The sequence below is a fragment of the Denticeps clupeoides genome, chromosome 5 (assembly GCF_900700375.1).
Source record: "Denticeps clupeoides chromosome 5, fDenClu1.1, whole genome shotgun sequence".
Lineage (NCBI taxonomy): Eukaryota > Metazoa > Chordata > Actinopteri > Clupeiformes > Denticipitidae > Denticeps > Denticeps clupeoides.
In genome coordinates this window covers 12,204,237-12,226,972 of record NC_041711.1, presented here as the reverse complement: position 1 = coordinate 12,226,972, position 22,736 = coordinate 12,204,237, and the positions used below count along the sequence as shown (strand labels likewise).

Here is a 22,736-nt window from a genome sequence, read left to right as displayed (position 1 = left end):
TAAATGCAAGATGGAATAGACAGGTAACAAAAACTTTAATGGAGGGTGATGAATTTCCAAGTTTCTGTGATTTTGCTTCCTTCCTCTCATTAGAAGCAGAAGCAACCCAGTCACATCCATTCATGCACTTCGCCGCACTGAAACAAATTGATAAAAGGACTACAAGGGTAAACAGAGGGAATAAAGCAGGTGTATTTAACACAAATGCAACTGTACAACGTGACAAACCGACAATAACAAACACACCTAACAGTTCCCCATGCATGTTGTGCCAGGACGCACATAAGCTTCACAAATGCCCAGACTTCTTAAAGATGTCTCTAGAAAATAGAAAGAAATATGTGAGTGAAATATGTGTTATGGACTGCAGACGCCGCCTCACTTGCGAAACCTGCACAAAGAGACATCCTGTGTGTCTTCATGATGAAAACTACAGTAACAGTTTGCAAAGACAAACACGTGTGAGAATCACCTGAAACTGCAACAGCCATGTCACTTAATGTTGCCAGATCAGAACAGACCGTCAGCACCTCAATGATAGTCCCAGTATGGCTGTCAACCACCACAAATTCCACTCAAGGAAAAATTGGTCTATTCATTATTAGACACTCAGAGCGATGCTGTCTTTGTGGATCAGGATGTAACGCATGAGCTGCAGGCAGATGTTTGTCCAGTAAAGCTGAAATTGACTAACATGATGGGTAAAAATGCTGTCATAAGTAGTGGAAGGGTGTCTGATCTCTTGGTGAGAGTTTATAACTCAGCCACAGTCATAAAGCTCCCCACGGCATACTCCAAGGATTGCTTACCTGCTAACAGGGAACACATACCCACATGTGAAACAGCCAAACAGTCATTTACTGCCTATTGTAGATGAGATCCCTCCACTCCTCAGTTGTGAAGTAAGTCTCCTTATAGGTTATACCTGTCGCAGAGCTCTTGCACCTAAACAAGTAATCTTAGGAAAAGATGGTGAGCCCTATGCTGTTCGCACAGACTTAGGATGGAGCATAGTAGGCAACTCAGCACTGTACAATGAAACGGATATAGACAGCAGCCTCTGCCACAGAGTCACAGTTAAAGAAATCCCTCACTCCACTCCAACAGATGCAATACTTGCTCTGGAAAGAGATTTCAAAGAGACGGACAGGAACGAATAGACTGTATCACAGGAGGATTTAACATTCCTCCAAAAGCTTGAGCAAGGCATAACACAGATGGAAAAGGGACATTTGGAGATACCATTGCCATTTAGAGAAAAGCCACAAACTTGCTGAAAACAGACCAAACCAGTTCAAACGCAAACTCATGAAAGACGAAAAATACAAGGAGGATTACATGAAATACATGAATGACATCATCGAAAGAGGTGATGCAGAAGAGACTGATGATATCGGACTCCCTGGCAAGACATGGTACATACCACACCACGCCATCTATCATCCAAAGAAACCTGACAGGTTACGTGTGGTCTTTGACTGCTCCGCCAAACACAAAGGTACCTGCCTTAATGAACATTTACTGATTGGCCACGACATGATCAACAGTCTTACTGGTGTTCTTGTGCACTTCAGACAGCACCACGTCACCCATTCCAAACCAAAATGTCCACATGACTAATGTCCACTAGCCAATAATGTTTGACAAGAAGGGAAGGTGCAGGGTTCCTGGATGCACAGGAAAACCCAAAGTTGTGTGCAAAAAAACTGGCAGGTACGTGAAAGTGTTCAGTAGCAGGCAGCGGCACGCACCAGAACCCGGTGGAAAAGAGTAGCAAGCATCTGGTTACCATGGTGATGTGCAGGCTGAGGTGTGCGCTGCAGCGAGGAGCCGGGCAGGAGATGAGGTAAGGAGATGAGTTGTGGGGGTATTAGGTGCCACAGCTACAAATAGAAAAAGAGGCATAAGGTTTTTTTTTCATTTATCTTTCCAGAGGCATTCATCCTCCATTCATATTTAATATTACTAAAGCATTAAAATAACACAAAAGAATGTGGACGTCTTATTTCAGTATTAGGTGCCTTTTTTGTTAAGTACATAACTCCACATGTGTTCATTCATAGTTTTGATGCCTTCAGTGAGAATCTACCAATGTAAATGGTCATGAAGAAAACATATTGAATGAGAAGGTGTCCAAACGTTTGGCCTGTACTGTATGTGAAGTTATGACTGGAACGTCTGGATTTCTACATTCTCAACTTTAAATGTTAATCACAAAACATTTGTGTGTTTTTTTTTATAGCAGATTACAGTAACCCTGAGCAAATCCTAGATTCTCATAAATCCAATATGTTGAACTCATAAATGTCAGGACATCTGGACAGTGTCAAGAGAGAATATGGCATAGACGTCACTGCTGCATCGGTCTACTCTGGGATATGTGTGATGCAAACACAAGTTCAAGTTTAATATTTAGGTGTGCGTTTTCATTCAGGTTTAAATGCATTATGTCTGTATAAGATGGAAGGACACTTGAAAAGAAAAAAAAGGAAGTAAAAACTGGGTGTCACAGGCAAATTTAATCTAGGTATGTGACTGGGATACATGTACCAATGAATGCTGCTGACAGGGTGGCCTTGATAGTGGGCAAGCAGCTGTCGTGGCCTCACAAAGAACATGGACCATGCGGTTCTTCAGGAGGTTCTTGGCCAGAATGCTTCCTTTCAGGATGTCCACCCGCTTTCTGTGAAACCTGTCTTTGCTGGTGAGATGAGGTCACCTGATGCAGAAATGGCCACCTCTCCAGGCTGGGTGGGCGTCCCTTCTGGCACTGGGAGCGTTGGTGAGAGAGGTAAAGAAGAACCCAAAGATGCAGTCAGGAGATGGAAGAAAGTTGTAGAAAGTCAAGTCGGGACTTTATGGCAGAGTGGCCTGACAGAAGCTTCTACATTTTGGCCTTAAATCTAAGAGGTATGTGTGGAGAAAACCAAGCACTGTCCAATCCAGTCCCAACAGTGTAGCATGGTGGTGGCAGCATTCTAACAAGACAATGACCCTGAGCACACAGCTAAAATTACGAAAGGGTGGCTTCACAACAACTCTGTGCCTGTTGAATAATCCAGCCAGAGCCCTGACTTAAACCCAATTGAGAATCTCTGGAGAGACTTAAAATTAGCTGTCCACCAGAGTTTACCATCCAACCTGCCAGAACTGGAGAGGATCTGCAAGAAGGAATGGCAGAGGATCCCTAAATCCAGGTTTGAAAACCTTGTTTTGCTCTTTCCCAAAAAGACTCATGGCTGTATTAGATCAAAAAGACGCTTCTACTAAATACTGAATACTTAGGACCATGTGATATTTCAGTTTTTCATTGTTTATAAATCTGCAAAAATATCAGTATTTTTCTGTCAATATTCGGTGCTGTATGTACATTAATGAGGAAAAAATGTATTTAAATCATTTTAGCAAATGACTGCAATATAACAAAGAGTGAAAAATTTCCGTACCCACTGTGTATGAATGGTTCTGGCCCATGCGTGTCTCACTCTACACTCCCTCTGCAGTTCTCTGTAGCCCAGACACAACTCCTTGCCACCTTGGTCATCTTTTCCCACTCGCTCATCAACCTCGGTCTTATCCTGAAGTCACAGATACACAGAGCATACGAAAATTTGAAGTGAAAGTGAAGTGATCGTTGAGCACAAATTCATTACATTACATTACATTACATTAACAGCATTTATCAGTCACTCTTATCCAGAGCAACTTACAATCAGTATTTACAGGGACAGTGACCCTGGAGATAACTCAGGGATAAGCGTCTTGCTCAGGGACACAATGGTAGCAAGAGGAGTTTGAACCTGTGTCTTCTGGTTCATAGGTGAGTGTGTTACCCACTGCTTTTAACCATCACCCTGAGTGAGCAGTGGGCAGCCATGACAGGCACCCGGGGAGCAGTGTGTGGGGATGGTGCTTTGCTCAGTGGCACCTCAGTGGCACCTTCGCGGATCGCGATTTGAACCGACAACCTTCTGAATACGGGGCCGCTTCCTTAAAGATACAGACACGGAAACGGCACATCCTGGGGAAATCTCATTGTGGGACTGGATCAAAGTAGTTATTCTGCACCAAGGCTCAATTTCAGATAGAGACTTCAGATTCAGTATTAGGGGACCAACAAGACCGATATAAAAGCAAAAAAAAAAAAAAAAAAGGCTGCACACATCTACACACATATAACCCGGAAAAATGGCTGGTAAATCGACCAGAGGAAAGCAAACTACTCTTCAGACTACGAGGCCTGCGGTGCCACCTCTGACCTCGGGCTCGCCTGTTCAGGGCCGCACGGAAGATTCTGGAACGGGCGCAGCCGCGTTAGCAATTAACGTCAAATCTTTTAAAGCTGAACTTCTGTCCGCGCTGCGAGTGGATCTGGTCGATGCCTTAAAAACCGAGGTCCGGGCGGTGTTGGAGAGTGAGCTGGCTTCTATTAAATCGGACATAAGAGCGGTCCGGTCCGAGCTGAAGGAATACAGGGAGACTGTTACTACGGAGCTGTCTGGACTCAGCGTTAAAGTGAACAACGTGGAAGAAAGCCTCTCGACATGCACTGACGATATTACACATCTGCAGAAAGAAGTAGGTCGCCTTACAACACTGACTGAAATGTTGCAGAATAAGTGCGACGACGCGGAGGAACAACGTCAGAATAATAGGAGTTCCTGAGGCTCAGATCTGCTCCACAACTTTTGTCTCGTCACTACTTCAGCAGGCTTTTGAGTTGAAAGAAGCGCCACTGCTGGACAGGGCGCACCGATCTTTTCTTCCGGGGCCCAGGCAGGGGAATCCCCCCCACGTCATCGTGGCCCGCTTCCACTACTACCAGGACTGTGAAAATATCCTGCGTCTTGCCAAAGAGAAGCATCGTATAAAGATAAACGACATGTCCATCTCGGTCTTCCCAGACTTCACGGCTAAAGTAGCTGAGGCTCGGGCTGCATTTAATGACATCAGAAGGCAGCTCCGCGGGATGGAGGGGGTGAAGTTCGGCATCCTGTATCCTGCTCGACTCAGAATCACCCATCTGAATACAGAGAAAACTTTTACCTCTCCAGAGGAGGCCCGAGCCTTCATCTCTCGACGTTTTGAGGGACATCCAGGTGGTGAATGACTTTTCTTTTCGCCTGTTTTGAATAAGTAATTCAGCTGATCCTGTAAGGTATTTATCTTATACATATAGGAAATACAGTATTCCCTATTTAGGTATTTTCTATAAAACTGGTCTGATTCATGATTGACAAAATTCTGGTTAAAATATCACAGTTTCAGTACATGTTCAATTTCAGTTGATTTATTGGTGTGCTCAGTTATTACTGCTTACTGACTCTTTATTGTTATTGATGACGTTACCATAATTGGCATAATTTTTTTTTATTTTGCTGTTACTGCTCGGCGGTGCTTATTAGAGCGTGCTAGTTCACCCTGAGCACTGTTGTGCTATGTTTATTGCTCACTAGGAGTGTTGATGCGGTCCCCTTTTTTTTTATCATAATTTTTTTATTTATTTACTTTCTTTTTCTCCCTCCCCTTCTCCTTCTCAGTGTGTGGGACTGCTTAGGCTATCTACGATATGGCTGGTTTTAACAGGTCAGGGCAAAACTGCGTTTTGTAAGATGGAATATTAAAGGGTGGCACCACCCTATAAAACGTTGCAGAATTTTTTCCCATCTGAAAGCCCTGGCCCCTGAGATTATATTTCTACAGGAGACTCATCTTCGAGTTAATGAACACTCAAAATTAAAGAGAGGCTGGGTAGATCACATCTTCCACTCTGAATTTGGGGACAGATCAAGAGGCGCAGCGATATTGATAAGAAAGGGGGTTCCGTTTGTAAATGAGTCTGTAATATCAGATACCAAAGGCAGGTTTGTCATAGTTATAGGGAAGCTGTGTGGACTTAATGTAGTTTTAGCAAATGTCTACGGCGCCAACTGGGATGACCCACAGTTCTTTTGCACCTTTTTTGCTAAGCTCCCACACCTAGACACATATCACTTAATTCTGGGGGGTGACTTCAACCTGGTCCTGCAGCCAAATCTAGACAGATCGAATCCCACACTGTCCAAGATTGTGTCCAAGCCTGCATCAGCTGTTTTGTCATTTATGGAATCCTACAAATTGTTTGACCCCCGGAGGTATACTAACCCCACCTCCCAGCAATATTCATTTTTCTCACCTGTCCATCATTCATACTCAAGAATAGACATTTTTTTGATTGATAGTAGGTTTCTCTCTTGCGTCACAAATAGTCAATACCACCCTATCGTGATCTCGGATCACTCCCCTGTGCAACTCGATATGTGCTTTCCTAGCAACATCGCAACTCGTCAAATGTGGCGCCTCGACCCATTATTGCTTTCTCATAAATCATTTCGAGACCATATTTCAAAGCAAATTGACCTTTTTCTTGATGTTAACCTCACGCCTGGTATGTCCTTAGGGAGGCTCTTAGAGCATTTCTTAGGGGACAAATAATTTCATATACAGCCCATGTGAGGAAAATGCATAATCGCCAGCTAGTAGACCTGTCCAAAAAAATTCTGGAAATAGACAAAAAATGTGTTGGTTCCTCTAATCCAGAGTTGTACAAGGACAGGCTGCTTTTGCAAGCAGAATTTAACAATCTTTCTATTGCTGAGAAATAAAGGCTGCTTTTGAAGACTAGATGCACATATTATGAACACAGTGATAAATTCGGCAGGTTATTATCTCATCAGCTTAAGCAAATTCAGGCTAGCCACACAATATCTGAGATCCATACGACGCATGGCACTGTATCAAACCAGCCAACAGCCATAAATGAACAATTCAAGGAATATTATTGAAAACTATACACTTCTCAGGTCCATGTCAGTCCATCTGAAATACATACATTTCTTGATCAGTTAGAAATTCCTAAGATTACCTGTGAAGACCGGTCACGTTTAGACCTTGGAATATCTTGCGAAGATATAACACAAGCTATAAATTCCATGCAAAATGGTAAATCTCCTGGCCCAGATGGATTCCCAATTGAGTTTTATAAAGTTTTTTCAGCCAAGCTGACCCCTCTTTTAAATAAAGTTTTCGAGGAAATTCTCTCCCAAAGGAAACTGCCCTGTACAATGACCCAGGCAGTCATAGTGGTTTTACTAAAAAAAGATAAGGACCCACGTAAATGTGGTGCATACCGGCCAATAAATCTCCTTCCATGTGATTATAAAATTCTTTCAAAGGTCCTGTCCTGCCGCCTGGATTCAGTGATACCTAAAATAATTGACTTGGACCAAACAGGTTTTATACCAGGCAGGCAATCATTCTTTAATTTGCGCCGTTTGTTCAATATATTATGTTCTTCACACTCTACTGTCCAGCCTGAAATCGTTATCTCTTTAGATGCCAAAAAGGCGTTTGACTGGGTTGAGTGGGAATATTTATTTGAGGTCTTGGAAAGATTTGGTTTTGGTCCTGTCAGGATTGCCTGCAGCTGGGCTCCACACCTGACTCCAATCCTGACGCCCCATAAATGCCGGAAGTTTCCGCCCCTTCTGGGTCTCCGGCATTTTCGTGAACTTCACTTGCACGAACTTGACCTGGTTTTGGGTCAAAGGTATTTTGAGTTCTGGCAATCGCCACACGCCTACGGGTTTGTTTACGTTCTTCATTTAAGTTAAATCGTTTTCGGCCACCGCACCAGTCTTTATTTGTGTTTTTTGTTTGTTTATGAATAAAACCCCTTCCCAACATGTCAGACCTCTGCGCTTCCTTCCCCCGTACGTCCGTAGTCGTGACAGAATGCCGGAGACCCACCCAAAAGCGCAGAGGTAAAAAGCAGAGGAGAAGAAACGCCGCGAAGGACGCAGCCCGGCGCGGCGAACGCGGACGCCAGGGGAGAGACGCGACACCCGTTCTGGTGGAGCGTTTTCTCCCCGAGAAGCCGTGGTACGCGGCGCCGCGTGATGACGTCACCCCCGGGAAACTCCGCGAAACCCGGAAGCGACAACGTCGGCGGGTGAGTGGGCGGAGCGAGGAAGTTGGCGTCGGCAGCAGCGAGGAAGTGACGTTGGCAGCGAGCGCAGAAGATGCGACCCCCACGATCTTCGCCATGTCGAGCCAAGAACTCTGCGCTCTGCTGGCAAGGCTCCCTGTGGACTGGGACGACACGAACGACGACAAGAGCATGGGAGACGAGAGTTGGGCTCCGCCCATCGCGCCAGTCTGCGATCGTCGCAAGGTCCGTGGGGACCCATGTCACTTCCAGGGGGGTGAGAAGCGGCAATAACGGCGGCGTTCCTCCAGCGAGGAGGTGGGCAGCCTCCAGCCCGAATGGCCAGAGTACTGCCCATGGGACTTTCGGGGGTACGAGGTTGACACGGACGACGACCAGGATGACGCCGTTTGGGCAGTCGGTGCCGGGATGGCTCTGCCCATCGCGCCCATCCAGGACCATCACGAGGTCCGTGGAGACCCACGTCCCTCCCATCAGTGTGAGGAAAGCTGGTGGAAGAGGGCGACGGGAGGTCGCCAGCCAGCAACTGCGCTGCCGGGACTGCCTCGCAGGGAATCCTCCATTCCTGCTCCAGTCGCCGACCCGCCTTCCCTCTGCCCGGACGTTCCCCAGCGAAATGGCAGCGCAGCACCAGCGCCCACACCTGCTGGAGAAGACGTCCACCCCCCTCCACACCACACACCTACCACCATCTCCACCCACGAGCCCAGCCCCGTGTGGGACAGCCCAATTGTCCCGGGACCCTTCAGTGAGGCAGCAGACACTGATAAGACCCCCACCATCCTCGCGTGTCTGCTTGGGTCAGCATGGGGCTGGAGCGCAGCCCTCTGGAAGCAGGGAGAGACAGACAGGAGTTTTCGGGACTTCCAGCAGAGACTGAGGGCGGAGTTTGATCGGCTAGAGCCTGAGCCAGGGATCGAACTCTGCCCCTCCACCATGTCCAGCGCCAGTCAGGATCCGGGGCAAGAAGACCCAGCACTGGTGGGCGACGAGAAGGTCGCTCCTCCCGAGATCCTGGCTGTGCCCACTGAGGAGGTCCCGGAGAGCCCAGAGAGGGAGCCAGACGACCCTCTCTTCTGTCTGTCTGTGTGTGTGTGCGTGGTATATGTGTCCGTATGTCGCCCCCACTTCCCCTCTTTGTGTCCACCAGATGGTGACCCAGCAGCAGAGCCGAACCCCAGGGAGGGAGTTCCCAACCTGACTGCACCAGTCCAAGGCGAGGTGGACGAGCCCCAAGTCCAGCCGGGGGGAGTGCTCCCTCAAAGAATTTTTTGGGGGGGTGCAGTTCGGGTTGGGGGCTCCTCCTGAGGGGAGGGTAGGTGGGGAAGCGATTGAGCTGGGTCCTCCGGTAGCCGGTGAGGAGGGCGGGCCAGGCATGGGCCTGCGTCCGCCTCCAGAGGGGTGGAGCGCCATAGAGCCCCCGGGTAGGCATGAGGACCCAGCTGGGACAGGCAGGAAGAGGGCCTGCTTGTCCCAACGGACGCAGAAGGGGCTAGCCGGATGGTCTGGCAATGCCCCCCCCTTGGCACCAGGGCCGTGCAGCGAGAGGGGCTGCATAGTCCCAGAAGGCACCAGCCTGGGGTGCCTGGAACAGTCGCCGGAGGCTCTGGGACAATCTCCCTGCGCGGTGCAGGGGGTGACACAAGACGTGTCAGAGGGGACATGTGGAGACAGGGCCCACACGTACCCAGATGGATCGCCCCTGATTATTGTGTGCAGGTACGGGAGTCCGGGGCCACCAAGCGGGACCACGCCGGGGAGCCAGGCCGAGGGTCCGGGCCCGCCATGCGGGACCACGCCGGGGAGCCAGCCCGAGGGACCGGGTCCTCCAAGGGGAGGATACAGCAGGGCAGAAGCCCTGTGGTTGCCACCGTCCGCCCCGCCGCCTCCACTGATGGTACTGTTGGGGCTCCGAGGACGTAGCCCTTGGAGGGGGGGCTCTGTCAGGATTGCCTGCAGCTGGGCTCCACACCTGACTCCAATCCTGATGCCCCATAAATGCCAGAAGTTTCCGCCCCTTCTGGGTCTCCGGCATTTTCGTGAACTTCACTTGCACGAACTTGACCTGGTCTTGGGTCAAAGGTATTTTGAGTTCTGGCAATCGCCACACACCTACGGGTTTGTTTACGTTCTTCATTTAAGTTAAATCGTTTTCGGCCACCGCGCCAGTCTTTATTTGTGTTTTTTGTTTGTTTGTAAATAAAACCCCTTCCCAACATGTCAGACCTCTGCGCTTCCTTCCCCGTACGTCCGTAGTCGTGACTGGTCCGACATTTATATCTTGGGTTAAAATAATGTATAATTCACCACTGGCCTCTGTACGAACTAACTCTGTAATATCAGATTATTTCCCTTTGCATCGTGGTACAAGACAGGGTTGCTGTCTGTCACCTTTCCTTTTTGACTTAGCTATAGAGCCTTTGGCGATTGCCCTTAGGAAAGAGGAGAGGATTACAGGTGTAACCAGGTTCAACAAAACTCATAAGGTGTCACTCTATGCAGATGACCTACTAATATATTTGTCTAACCCTTTAGAATCTATACCAGTCCTCATGGAACTATTACGGTCATATAGTTTAACTTCAGGCTATAAACTGAATGTTTCTAAAAGCACCATTTTGCAGGTTAATCAGTTGGCAATGTCACTGGATCCTAGTTCTTTTCCATTTAAGCAGGTTGTGGAATTTAATTATTTGGGAATTAATGTCCCCCATTCTTATAAGGGCCTTTATGCACGCAATTTTAAAATTCTACTTGAGCGTACAAAAAACGATTTCTCACAATGGTTTTCATTGCCCATTTCTTTGGCTGGAAGAGTGAATACCATTAAGATGGTAGTCCTACCACGCTTTCTGTATTTATTCCAAATGATTCCTATTTTCCTACCCAAGTCTGTCTTCAAGGAGTTAGGTTCTTTGATTTCTTCATTTGTGTGGAATAAATCTGTCCTGCGGATGAGGAATATTTTCCTTGAAATGCCTAAAGCAGCAGGTGGTATGGGTTTGCCAAACTTCATGTATTAATATTGGGCAGCAAACATAAGAAAATTAATATACTGGATCTTTGCGTGGCGTGATAATCCTGGCCCTGCTTGGGCAGACATGGAATTGCGAGGTGATTCAGGGCTTTGTCCTATTTCCTTAATGAGCGCTCCTATATCTATGCAGCGGTTTTCACGCCTCCTTAATCCTGTAGTAAAACACTCACTTAAGATTTGGCTCCAGTTTAGGAAACATTTTCGTATAAATCAACTAAGCTTATTTTCTCCCCTTTTGAATAACCATCTTTTCTTACCGTCCCAAACGGATGCAGCATTTCAAACCTGGCAAAACAATGGCTTGATCTTTATCAAAGACCTCTTCGCTGAAGGAACACTTTTGACATTCGAAACATTGCAAAAAAGTTACAATATTCCCAAATCTCATTTCTATAGATTCCTACAGATTAGAAGTTTTGTGAGCAAACACTTTAGATTTTTACATTCACCAGCTAATTCACCTGCAGATGAAATTCTTGCTCTGAACCCCTTCATGAGAGGCAATATATCAAAATTATATACTCTGATCCAGAACCTATTTTTATGTTGTGTCTAATGTAACAACTGTTATATGTGTGTGCTGCACCACTGCGCCTTTTAAATTGCCCCTCGGGGACAAATAAAGTTCTTTGAACTGAGTTCAATGTGCAAATCTCTGTCTGTTTTACATTTTATTCATAAAAGCTGCACTAAGATCATGCCTTCGTAGATGGCGTCCATAAGCATCATGAGATGTGGATGTTCTTTAAGTAGTTGTTTTTGACAGAGTGTCTGTACTACAGTGATCAGCGGTTGGTCATCACTTAATGGCTGATCAAAACAAATGTTTGCTTTAACTGTGATGTGCATAGTATGTCCACTCTGATACTGTCTTTTACATCAGGAAAAATAAGAGCATTCATGTAATAATTCGTGCCAAGCCAGACATGAGATTTAAAATAGCTTGATATAGGAATGTACAAAATAATAATAAAGTAATAAAGCTGACAGCACATATTTGCCCTACATTACTTATAGTAACTGCTTGCAACACAGTCTTCCCCAGACTTTAAAAACGAGACAGGAGGAACGTCGCTGGATCCTTTTTATGGATTCCCATTTTTCCAAATGTATGATTAGCAAATGTCCAATGTGAGCTTCAGATAATAACTCTTTAACTTTCTCCCCAACTTCTATACCCAAATATGTAATGATTTAATGACAGCATTATTAAAAAATATATACATTTATAATTTGTGACATTACACACTCACCGGCCACTTTATTAGGTACACCTTGCCAGTACCACGTTGGACCATTTTGCCTTCTGTAGTTTATATATATTTTATTTCACATTCTTGTGTGTTTGTGGCAGTCATAAACTGATGTAATCCTTAGATCATTTCAAGTATTTGGCTGCTGTTGCCCTGAGCATGGTTTCTTTCAGGCATCCAGCACGAGACTGATTCCTCACCAGTGCCATGTTCTCTGTAGGAAAAACTGTTACAATTACTCAGAGGAATTAGCAGACTGTTGTAAACATCATGTTGAAGTTCTTCACAACATGGAAAACTTCCTGATTTATGGTAATAATAATAAAGTGAAGTGATTGTCACATTTGATACACAGCACACAGTGAAATTTGTCCTCTGCATTTAACCTATCACACTGAGTGAGCAGTGGGCAGCCATGACAGGCGCCCGGGGAGCAGTGTGTGGGGGGGCGGCGCTTTGCTCAGTGGCACCTCAGTGGATCGGGATTCGAACCAGCAACATTACACAGGACGAACATGAAACTCCGGTCCGGACTCGGGACTCCGGATCCGGAGTAAACCCCTGCCGGTCCAGATCATGAAAGTCACACATAGACCAATGCAGCAGTGACGTCTATGCCATATTCTCTCAGGTTTGCTTCATATAATAAGACGTTGTTTAAATTTCAAGATAATCGCATCATAATTCTGGTTCTTCATGCAGGTCTGGATGATAAAGAAGTGGGCGAACATCTCAGTCAGATTTCTGGGGATTTATTTACTGTCTTTCTCATGCAAGGCTCCCACATAATGTAGAAGCTCCTTTATCTAATGCAGGAGATTATTCTGTTTTCTTGAGCCTCATCACCGATCCTCTTCATGAAGAACTCATTTTTGTGGAAGTTCAGCAGAAGCTGACTAAGACAACCAAATACGTTTCCCAGAAAGGGAGCACAAGCATGAGCTATATGTCTTTGTTTGATGCTGCTTCTGCCCAGAATGAACCCTTGGTCTTCACAGTTCTGATGAGTTTATCTTGTCCAGGTACAGGTTCAAAGATGTCCTGACACTTGATGGAGATGTTTTGTCAGTGCTTTTTCAATCTGCCATACCACATGCATATATGGTATATGAGTTCAACATATTGGATTTATGAGAATCTAGGATTTGCTCAGGGACACTGTAATATGATATAAAAAATTGTTTTGTGATTAACAAAAAATGTTTTGTGATTAACAGAATGTAGAAATCCAGACGTTCCAGTCATAACTTCACATACAGTACAGGCCAAACGTTTGGACACACCTTCTCTTTCTATATGTTTTCTTCATGACCATTTTACATTGGTAGATTCTCACTGAAGGCATTAAAACTATGAATGAACACATGTGGAGTTATGTACTTAACCATAAAGGCGCCTAATACTGAAATAAGACATCCACATTCTTTTGTGGGTTTTTTTTAGCAGGTTTAAATTAAAACACACATTATATGTAGTGAATACTTGTTTTTTCAATACAAAGAAATTCTGAATTGGTGAATTTTGAACTGAAGTGAAAGTGATTAGTTAACACTTTCATGACAGTACAGCACCAAGTGCACACAGTGAAATGTGGTCTCTGCATTTAACACATTCCCTGAGGGAGCAGTGGGCAGTTATGATAGGCGCCCAAGGAGCAGTGTGTGGAGACGGTGCTGATATCCAATCCCATCCTCGACCACCAGGTGAAGTTCTATCTAGAAGCCCAGTAATACTCCTGATACTTTATGTTCCCAGGATGTAGATACTCCTTTTGGTTCTAGTATAATCTATGTAAACCAACACACATTACACCATTACATACCTCCAGGTCAATGCCTGGAATGATTTTCACTGCCAGATTCCTTTTTTGACAATAGTTTCACAAGTTAAGAAACATCATCTTGATTGGTGTGAAGTGTTCATTGCTAATAGCACCAACTTTAAGTACAGGCCTTAGGAACACGGCCTGGACACAATTAACAGAATATAAAAGTACAGTCACAAGCTCACAATTGGCTAATGTGTATACCACACAGCAATTTCAGTTTTATTTTAAGGTTGACATATATAAATTCTAAGATGATTTTAGTGGGGTTTTTTTTACGTTAAACCCTAGGAGATTTTGAAAGGTTTATTAATGTTTGAGACTCATCTAAAGACAGGTAATTTAATCAGAATGTTCAGAAGAGAAAAAAATAATATTACAGTAATATTTACTTCTGCCTGTTTTAACTACTTTAATTTAAATACAATTATGTTCATTTTTGCTCATCATCTAACCATTGGTTATCCACATGGTGAAAGACAACACACATTTAAAGATTTAAACATTTTATTTTTCCTTATTTAGATGTAATTTCTTCTCCAAACAGGAGCAGTAAAGCATCGTGTCTAGACGGCGTCTCCTCTTTCTCCCTCAAAATTAGTGCTGACCAGCTGGCTGGCGCTCCTCAGGGACATGTCCCAGGACCGCCTACAGAACTGCTGAAATGGGTGGGCCAGGGGAACATAAAATCAGGCAAGTGATCAACATTATTAGCGTTAACTGCTGGTTTTATAATCCATCAACCTGCTGAATAGCAACGTAAAAGAATTTCACAGCTACAGAGGACAGTTTGAATCTTTGCTGAAGTTAAAGGACGCTAGATTAGGGAATAGCCTCATTTAATGCATATAAAAATGCAAAAAAATTGCACATTAAACGTTTAGACATTAGATAAGAAGCCATTCTGAAAACAGACTCCACAGGGAGTTGAACCCCGCCCTGATCCTGAAGGTCAAGAGTGCCACCACTGGAGCCTTTTTATTTGGCTTTTTTTTGCTTCTTCTGTTAATTATTAAACTGTTTAAGAAACTACAGGTTAAATTGGTGCCAATTTGTGTCCAATTCATCTCCAATTGGCCTAGTTGTTTTGTGGACACCCTGTATAAATGTACCAGAGAACTTGCATGTTTTGTCAAAAAAAAAAAAAAACTTCACAATAATTCAGATTATTATGAATTATGCTCCCCACTAATGATGTATGGCATTGAGAATATGGAGGATGTTCTGAGAGATAGTCCTTTTTGATGATCTGAAGACAAGATAAAGTCCTACACAGGGCTCCTTAATTTCTGCTGGCACTGGATATAGCCTGAACTTGATGCCTCTACATACAGTCCTGGGTCAGATATGGGAGTTTGATAGGTGGTCACGTGAAATATGTTTTCTGAAAAAATTTCAGACCATATGCAGGTTAGGTGAACATTTATAAGTATAAGGTAATTTAATATCAAGTGAAACATTAGAGCAGAAAATCTCCAAATTCCTCTCATTACTTAAACTATTTCATCTAAAAGATGAAAAGAAATTACCAGACATTGGTATTATGAGATGCTTTACAAGTACATGAGATGCTTTTACATGAGATGCTTTCATCCAAATCGACTTACAGGAGGAAGACACCAGCAATTCTCGTTCGATTTCTATTGATTTTGAGGTTACAAAAACTAAGAGCCCTGATAAGGCCTAACTTGTCAACTTGTCTTGGATTACAGCAGGAGGGAGGAGGTCCATCATGTAGTTCTGCTAGACCTGAGGGTTTTCACTGTGGGAGACAGCAGAGACCCCAGCAGCAGCATCTCATCCATGTTACAGTGACCAACTCAGCTACGTCCAGGACCTCACGATCCTCTCTACGGATCTTCTCCATATACAGTGCTTTATGGAAGAGTGGCCCGACAAAAGCCTCTCCTCGGAGCAAGACACATGAAATCCTGCATGGAGTTTGCTAGAAAAAAAACAAACACCTGACGGAATAACTTTATATTAGTTCATGTGATGCAGTATGAAATTTTATTATAGCGCTTCACTTATTCGTATGACATGCATGCTCAGGTAAAAGTAACTAACATTTAAAGGGAATGTGAGCAGTTTTTTCTGTTGATGCAACCTGTACGGATATTTTATGTCTTACATGCCTCGCACCATATATTGGCCCTCATTAATCTCCACTCTTTAACAGCAACAAAAGAGGAAAGGGAATGGACCTGGACCTGGTCTTCATTCATCCGTCGCCACCTACCGTGCCTTCTTCCACTCCACTTCACATCTCTGACCACCACATTCTGTCCTTCACCCTCACTTTACCTATCGGATCCAAGACTGACCACCATTAATTACTCATTCTACATAACCTTCACTCGGTCTCACCTTCCTGCACTCTTTCACATCTTTCATATCTCTGACTCGTTCTTCTCCTTACCCCTGAAAACCGCCACTAACATTCTCCTCACTTTTCCTTTCTATGGATCATCTCTGTGATAAGAAATCACAGCTAGCGTCACAGCATCTCTAGCATCCAAACATATTTGTAATTCATCATTTGTCTTCTGCAGTATGAGATCTCACCCAATCAGTCAGTTCATCAATCTTCCTTTATAACGTTCAATAACTTTCCATGCCTGCAAGTTTGTTTCTTAAATTTCTCTCTCAGTGCAAATGGAACTTTCCTGCAGGCATGCACTACTGGCTGCCCACCGCTCACCAAGGGTGATGGTTAAAAGCAGAGGACACATTTTGTTGTGTCACCATGTGCTGTGCTGTGGTTTCACATTGACAATCACTTCACAAAAAAAAGTGTCAACCTGAAATTGAACAAATAAATGTTAATTGGCTGAAGAAAAACATGAGCCATAGCTGATATAGATAGACCACAATGCAAAGAGGATGTGAGGCATGTGGGATGGTGACCTAGATGTTTAGTTTATCCCTAGATTGTCCAGCATATCTGTGACACTCAGGATTGTTGCTGGAACAGAAAAATGAGCAGCAAGAGTCGTTTCCAGATGATGAAGAAGAGAGCGGCAGTTCAAACAGTCTGATCTGGAATTTGTTCCCTTATGTCATCATTGCAGTTGCTCTCTGAAAATGAGCACAAATGTATTTGTTTAGTTACTTCATGCAAAAGGCTGTAAAAATAGTGATTTTAGAATAATGAATAGAATTAAAACTGTCTGCACCAGACATTGTAATCGGTGAATGGTGTGATGATGTCATTTCCACTAATGTCCACTCAACTTCTATAGGTCGCCCCCCTCCTCGTCCCGCCTCTCTCCTCCTCATTAGCATTTGAAAGCTACAGACATTCATACAGAAATCTCATTTTTGGACTGGATCAAAGTGGTTGTAATTATGCACAAAGGCTGAATTTCAGAAAGAGATTTCAGATACAGTATTAGGGGACACTAACACTGATATAAAAGCAAAAAAATTAAATAATCACCTCAAGAATCACTCAGCATTTTCAGAAAGTAGGTGATTTTTACACAAGACTTGAAGAATACCTCTCCCTGATCAGCATCTGCTGCTGTAGTTTCTCCACAAGCTGAGACTCATCATCATACAGAGAAACAGGAAATGAATATATGTGGTTATCACAATTTTATCAAGGAAAAACTTATTTATTTAAAAATTATTTTATATCAAAATTACATAAACAAAACACAATTTTAAAGCACGCACATAAACAAATATTACCAAAAAACTCTGCTTGACCATGTCTGACGATTAATAAATTCCAAATAAATCGGCAGCCCGATACACAGCGTAAAAATCGCACACCTGCCGCACGCCTAAAAAGGGCAAAGACATTACCTATGACGTCCCGTGGCAGAGTATGGGTGTGTTCTGTTTGTGTGTCTCTCTCTCTCTCTCTTTCTGTCTCTCTCTCTCCGTAATGTTGCAGGTGGCTCCATGATTGGACTCCTCCCACTTCCTGCCATGATTGGTGGGCTGTAATAGGGAAGAGGACTCAAAATGGCGTCTGCTTTGGGACAAGAGGAGGATGTGGTGTGAGGAGAGAGTGTTGTTGGTGATGCGAAGAGAGTGTTGGTGTGAAGCAAGAAGGATTGTGACCAGAAGACAAGAATAACTTAGACTGCCCAGACCTGTTTTGTGTGTGTATTGTTGTTTCAATGTCCTTGTTTGTAATAAACGGTTAGCCATAAGTGTTGTTGCTGCTCCTATGTCCCATTGTTATGTCCCTGACCCTAGACCAGGGACGTAACATACCGTAACACAGCCTTCATGCCCGCACGTATGGTGTGTGGTGAATGGTGTTATTTCCACAAATGCTCCCACAATTCTACAGGCTCAGACGATTAAAACAAACCATTCAAATCGATCAATGCGATCGTGAGATATGCCTGCGCGTATTGTACAGAATTACAGGCAAAACAGTCCACAACACAAGACAGGCGCCGCTGTTTCTGTAGATTCAGAAAGAAGACCAAACTATGATGGCGCAGCAAAGAAGCAAGTTTTTTACGACTGAGGAGGTGCTGGACATTCTGGTACAACACAGCAGTCCAGCTATTTGTACTGTTCAATCTTCATCTGATGAAGAGGATCTCCTGTGTGCAGAAGAGGTTGAGGTATTTTCGGATCCCTTCTTCTGAAAGGTATGTACTCTCTGTTGTATAATTTATTTTACGATATTTTTCATATATTTTTCAGTTATATATTTTTTATGTTTTCTCCCTCTAATTGTGTGATGTTCTTTGTTTATTTGCTGAGTACAGCATTGTTTATTTCAAATTAGTTATATAATCAAAATTGCTGGCTAATAAATGAATACATTTTACTTCATATTTTTTCTACCCCCACCTCTCTGCCAAGCGGCGATGAGATACTGCAAGATGAGGTGATCAAAGGGTGAAAACACTGCAGAAAGTGCCAGGAGCCACACGTCAAAAAAAAAAAACAGCTTCAAGCAATGCCATGATACACAATAATGTGGATACAGTTAATTTATTCCAGGGATTATTGGAATTTAACATAGTTATTTTATATCGTTTTAGTATTACTTTTATTATTTTTCAAATTTCAAATCAATACATTTTGTTCTTGTTTAGCCAGTTTTTTTTGTAAGTTGTTCTTTTGATTGGAAAATATAAACATAAAAATTGGGAATATACATATGATGTGATATTTTCAAAACTGTCCCAAAACATCTGTAATTAGTTGGAATGAATAACTACAGTCACAAGTAAGTTAAAAAAAATTGTTTCCTCTGTTTAATTTTGGATATGACTATTAAAAAGGGCTCCAGAGCTCATCAATCTGCAACATTTCTGTCTTCCAGTTGTATTTTATACAGGAGCCTGAGTCCTTCAATATAGCAAATTGTCAGTGATACTTTAAGGTGGGTACTGTATCTGTATATGGTTTTTTGTACTTAACGGCGTATCTTGCTCAATCCAACAGGGCTAGCAGGGACGGGTCCTCCTGCTGTGCTCTTCTTGGGGTCAGAAGCGCCGTTTATCTTCCTCCCTCAGGTTAATCCGCATGCTGGGGACAACAGGTTCCCTATAATAAGTGCGTTCAAGTGGACTAGGCAGAGCAGTCTAGCTGCATCGCCTTTGCGCTCCCACCAGCAACAAGGAGCGTGCGTTCCCATGCGCCAGATTTTACAAAAACATTGAAATGGACGATTAATGTCATCCAGAATAAAAAAACTGCATCTTTAAGGTTACTCCATTTAAACAGCAGTCCACCTTCACTGACCCCACTGCTGCCAGCGCACCCCGAGTTTCCTCACTTTGCTCCACATAGCGGAAGAGAGGAGGGAAAGAGTGCAGCCTGAACTGAGGACTTTGCTGCATGACATATCGCTGATCTGCACGGGGACAGACAAGAGTGGAGGAACTGATTGGTTGAGTCCAAGATTCGGACCAGTGCACCTCTTTCCTGGTCTGGGGATGTCGGGATGTCTCGCTACTTCCTGTATTCTGTCTCCTGCGCGGATGTCTCGCTCCTGGCTGATGACCTGTTCCAGCCAACAAGAAACACAGGACATCAACATTAATGTATTGTACCAAATTTAAATTGTATTTCACTGTAATAAAGTAAACATTAGCAGGCAAATTCTCAACAGTTTGTAAGCGCTTCCATGATGCCTGCAGAGCATCAGGAGTTGGTCTATAGTCTACCGTATACGGTCTACCATGTTGTCCCTTCACAGCATTGTCTTCTAATATCATGGGAAACGTCTCTGGGTTCTGCACTTGAGGTTGCATCTGCATATTTTGGATCCTTTGAGCAGTGAAACAGGAAAAGTTGGTAAAGTTAGTTATCTAATTGTACATTGCTGTTAAAAAGTAATAAAACATAACCTTCAATTTTTAAGATGGACAAGTAGTGCATGTTTAAATAGTGTTGGTGGACAAAGTGGACAATGAACCTTTTTGCAACAGACATTGCAAGTATTAAGCTCTAGTAAGGATCATGTCTTCAGTATTGATATGTGCATATATATGAATAACCAGAATTTAAATAATTAATACATTAAAAATATATTTATATCTGACAACTGAAAATCAATGATCTAATTTCTTTGTATACATAAATCTATTTCTTCACTAAGACTCTTATTTGCTGACTTGTCCTCAGCTTTCAACACCCTGCACCCCCACATCCTGGCTAATAAACTTTCCTCCAACTTTCATCTGGACAACGAGACAATCCTGTGGATATTGGACTTTCTGACCAACAGATCACAGAGAGTACTGCTTAACAAAACTCTCTCTGACCTCTGTTATACCGCCATCTGTTATACCGCCACCTGGTCGGCACTCTCCTCTGCTCCTCATCTTATATACAGATGACTGCAGGCACAGACACCCGGTGAAGGACGCCAAGGACACAGTCCTCCAGACTGTCAGGCCCCTCACACAACCATGGTCTGCTTCTGCAGGAGTTTGTGGACTGGTGTGACACTTCTGCATGAGTTTCTGGACTGGTGTGACACCTCATGTCTGGAACTGGACATCAGTAAAACCAAGGAGATGGTGGTGATCTTCACCACCAAGCAGGGGGACCTGGCTGCAGCAGTTACCTCCATCCACAGGAAGCCAGTAGAGCTAGTTGAGGATTATAAATACTTGGGCATCATTTTCGATCCCCTGCTGAAGTTCTCCTCCAACACAGAGGAGATTCTCAGAAAGTGTCACCAGGCAGCTCATATCCTTTGTAGTCAGGAAAGACATTTTACGGACTTTTTACTATTCCTTCATAGAGAGTGTCGTATCATTCTCAATCATCTGCTGGTTCCATTCCACCAGCACGCAGCACACAAACCGGCAAAAGAACGCTGTCAGGCTCCCCTTCAAACGCAGACTCCGATGTTGCTGACTGGAAAACACAGAGGAGGAAAATCACCTTGGTTCCCAAAGCTGTCCTTCTTTTGATCTCCTGACATCCCTCCAAATCAACCATTATCACCTCACACACTTCTTAAAAGTATACCCCTTAATGCTTCTGTTATGTACAGTTATTTATCATTGTTCATAGCGCAACATACAGAACATTTCTATTGTGTGTCACCCCAGGATCTTTAACCTTCTTTATTCGAGGGCAATAACTTTACTGTATAACTAATCTGAACCACCAGCAGTAATAATGCTGACAGCACAGCTTTGCCCTACATTACTAATATTAACTACTGCTACAAACAGTCTTCCCCAGACCTTCAAAACCCTACACCACTAATAAGAGATCATAATAATGTAGCAAAAAAGCCATTTCAAATACCAAACCTGACCTGAAGTGATGGCTGCAGGCAAAATGAAAAACATAATATCTCCGTTTTTACAGCAAACTTTGATTTTCAGAATTGGTTATAAATAGGCAAATATGAGTCATGCATCACATGCAATCAGCATTTCATCAGAATTTTCGTGGTTGGTTTACTAATAATGCTAGCTAATAGCTAATGCAAAGTGAATGCTAACCTGCTTTAAGCAAAACAATAATGCTCAAAGCCTTAAACCAATTTCTCAAAGTAAAGCCTGTACATCAAATACATTTTAAATAATCTTACTTTTGTACTAAGCGCAGTGAAAAATCCATTCACGGATCCTGCCACAGAGACATTTATTTTTTAAACTCCCACCTTCCCCATCACTTTCGTTAGACCCGCCTCCTCTACGATTTGATTGGTTCTCTCTCTGAACCAATCAATATTCGTTCTGCCCTCGGAAATTTTTGAGTAAACTCCCACAAGAGAGAAATACAGGCGCTACTGCTTTTCACGTGTGAAATATGTATATATAACTATGATGTATGATGACGATCCCCAGCTTGAATATTGCTATTATATTAATAATATTATATTAATAATATTGAATATTATTAAAAATATATACATTTATATTTAGTGACATTATACACTCACCGGCCATTTTATTAGGTACACCTTGCCAGTACCACATTAGACCATTTTGCCTTCTGCAGTACACTCACTGTCATGATCAGAAAACCAGTTTAATATGGACGGTTTTAAGCACAACTATTGAAATGTAAGTTCAATGGGCAATTGCCAATGCAATATTCAATTAGTGCATGTAAACTGATGTAATCTTTAGATCATTTCAAGGTTTTTTAATAAAAAATATAACAATTCACTCAATTGCATTCCGT

At 43.3% G+C, this 22,736-nt stretch overlaps 1 long non-coding RNA gene across 1 annotated transcript; it reads right to left on the bottom strand.

The window, feature by feature from the left end:
• Nucleotides 1–1,828: 1,828 nt before the first annotated feature.
• Nucleotides 1,829–3,580, bottom strand: LOC114790955 (uncharacterized). Its single transcript, XR_003749884.1, has 3 exons — nt 3,447–3,580; nt 2,551–2,770; nt 1,829–1,883 (listed from the first exon to the last, which is right to left on the bottom strand). It is a non-coding gene; the product is annotated as an uncharacterized LOC114790955 (long non-coding RNA).
• Nucleotides 3,581–22,736: the final 19,156 nt, after the last annotated feature.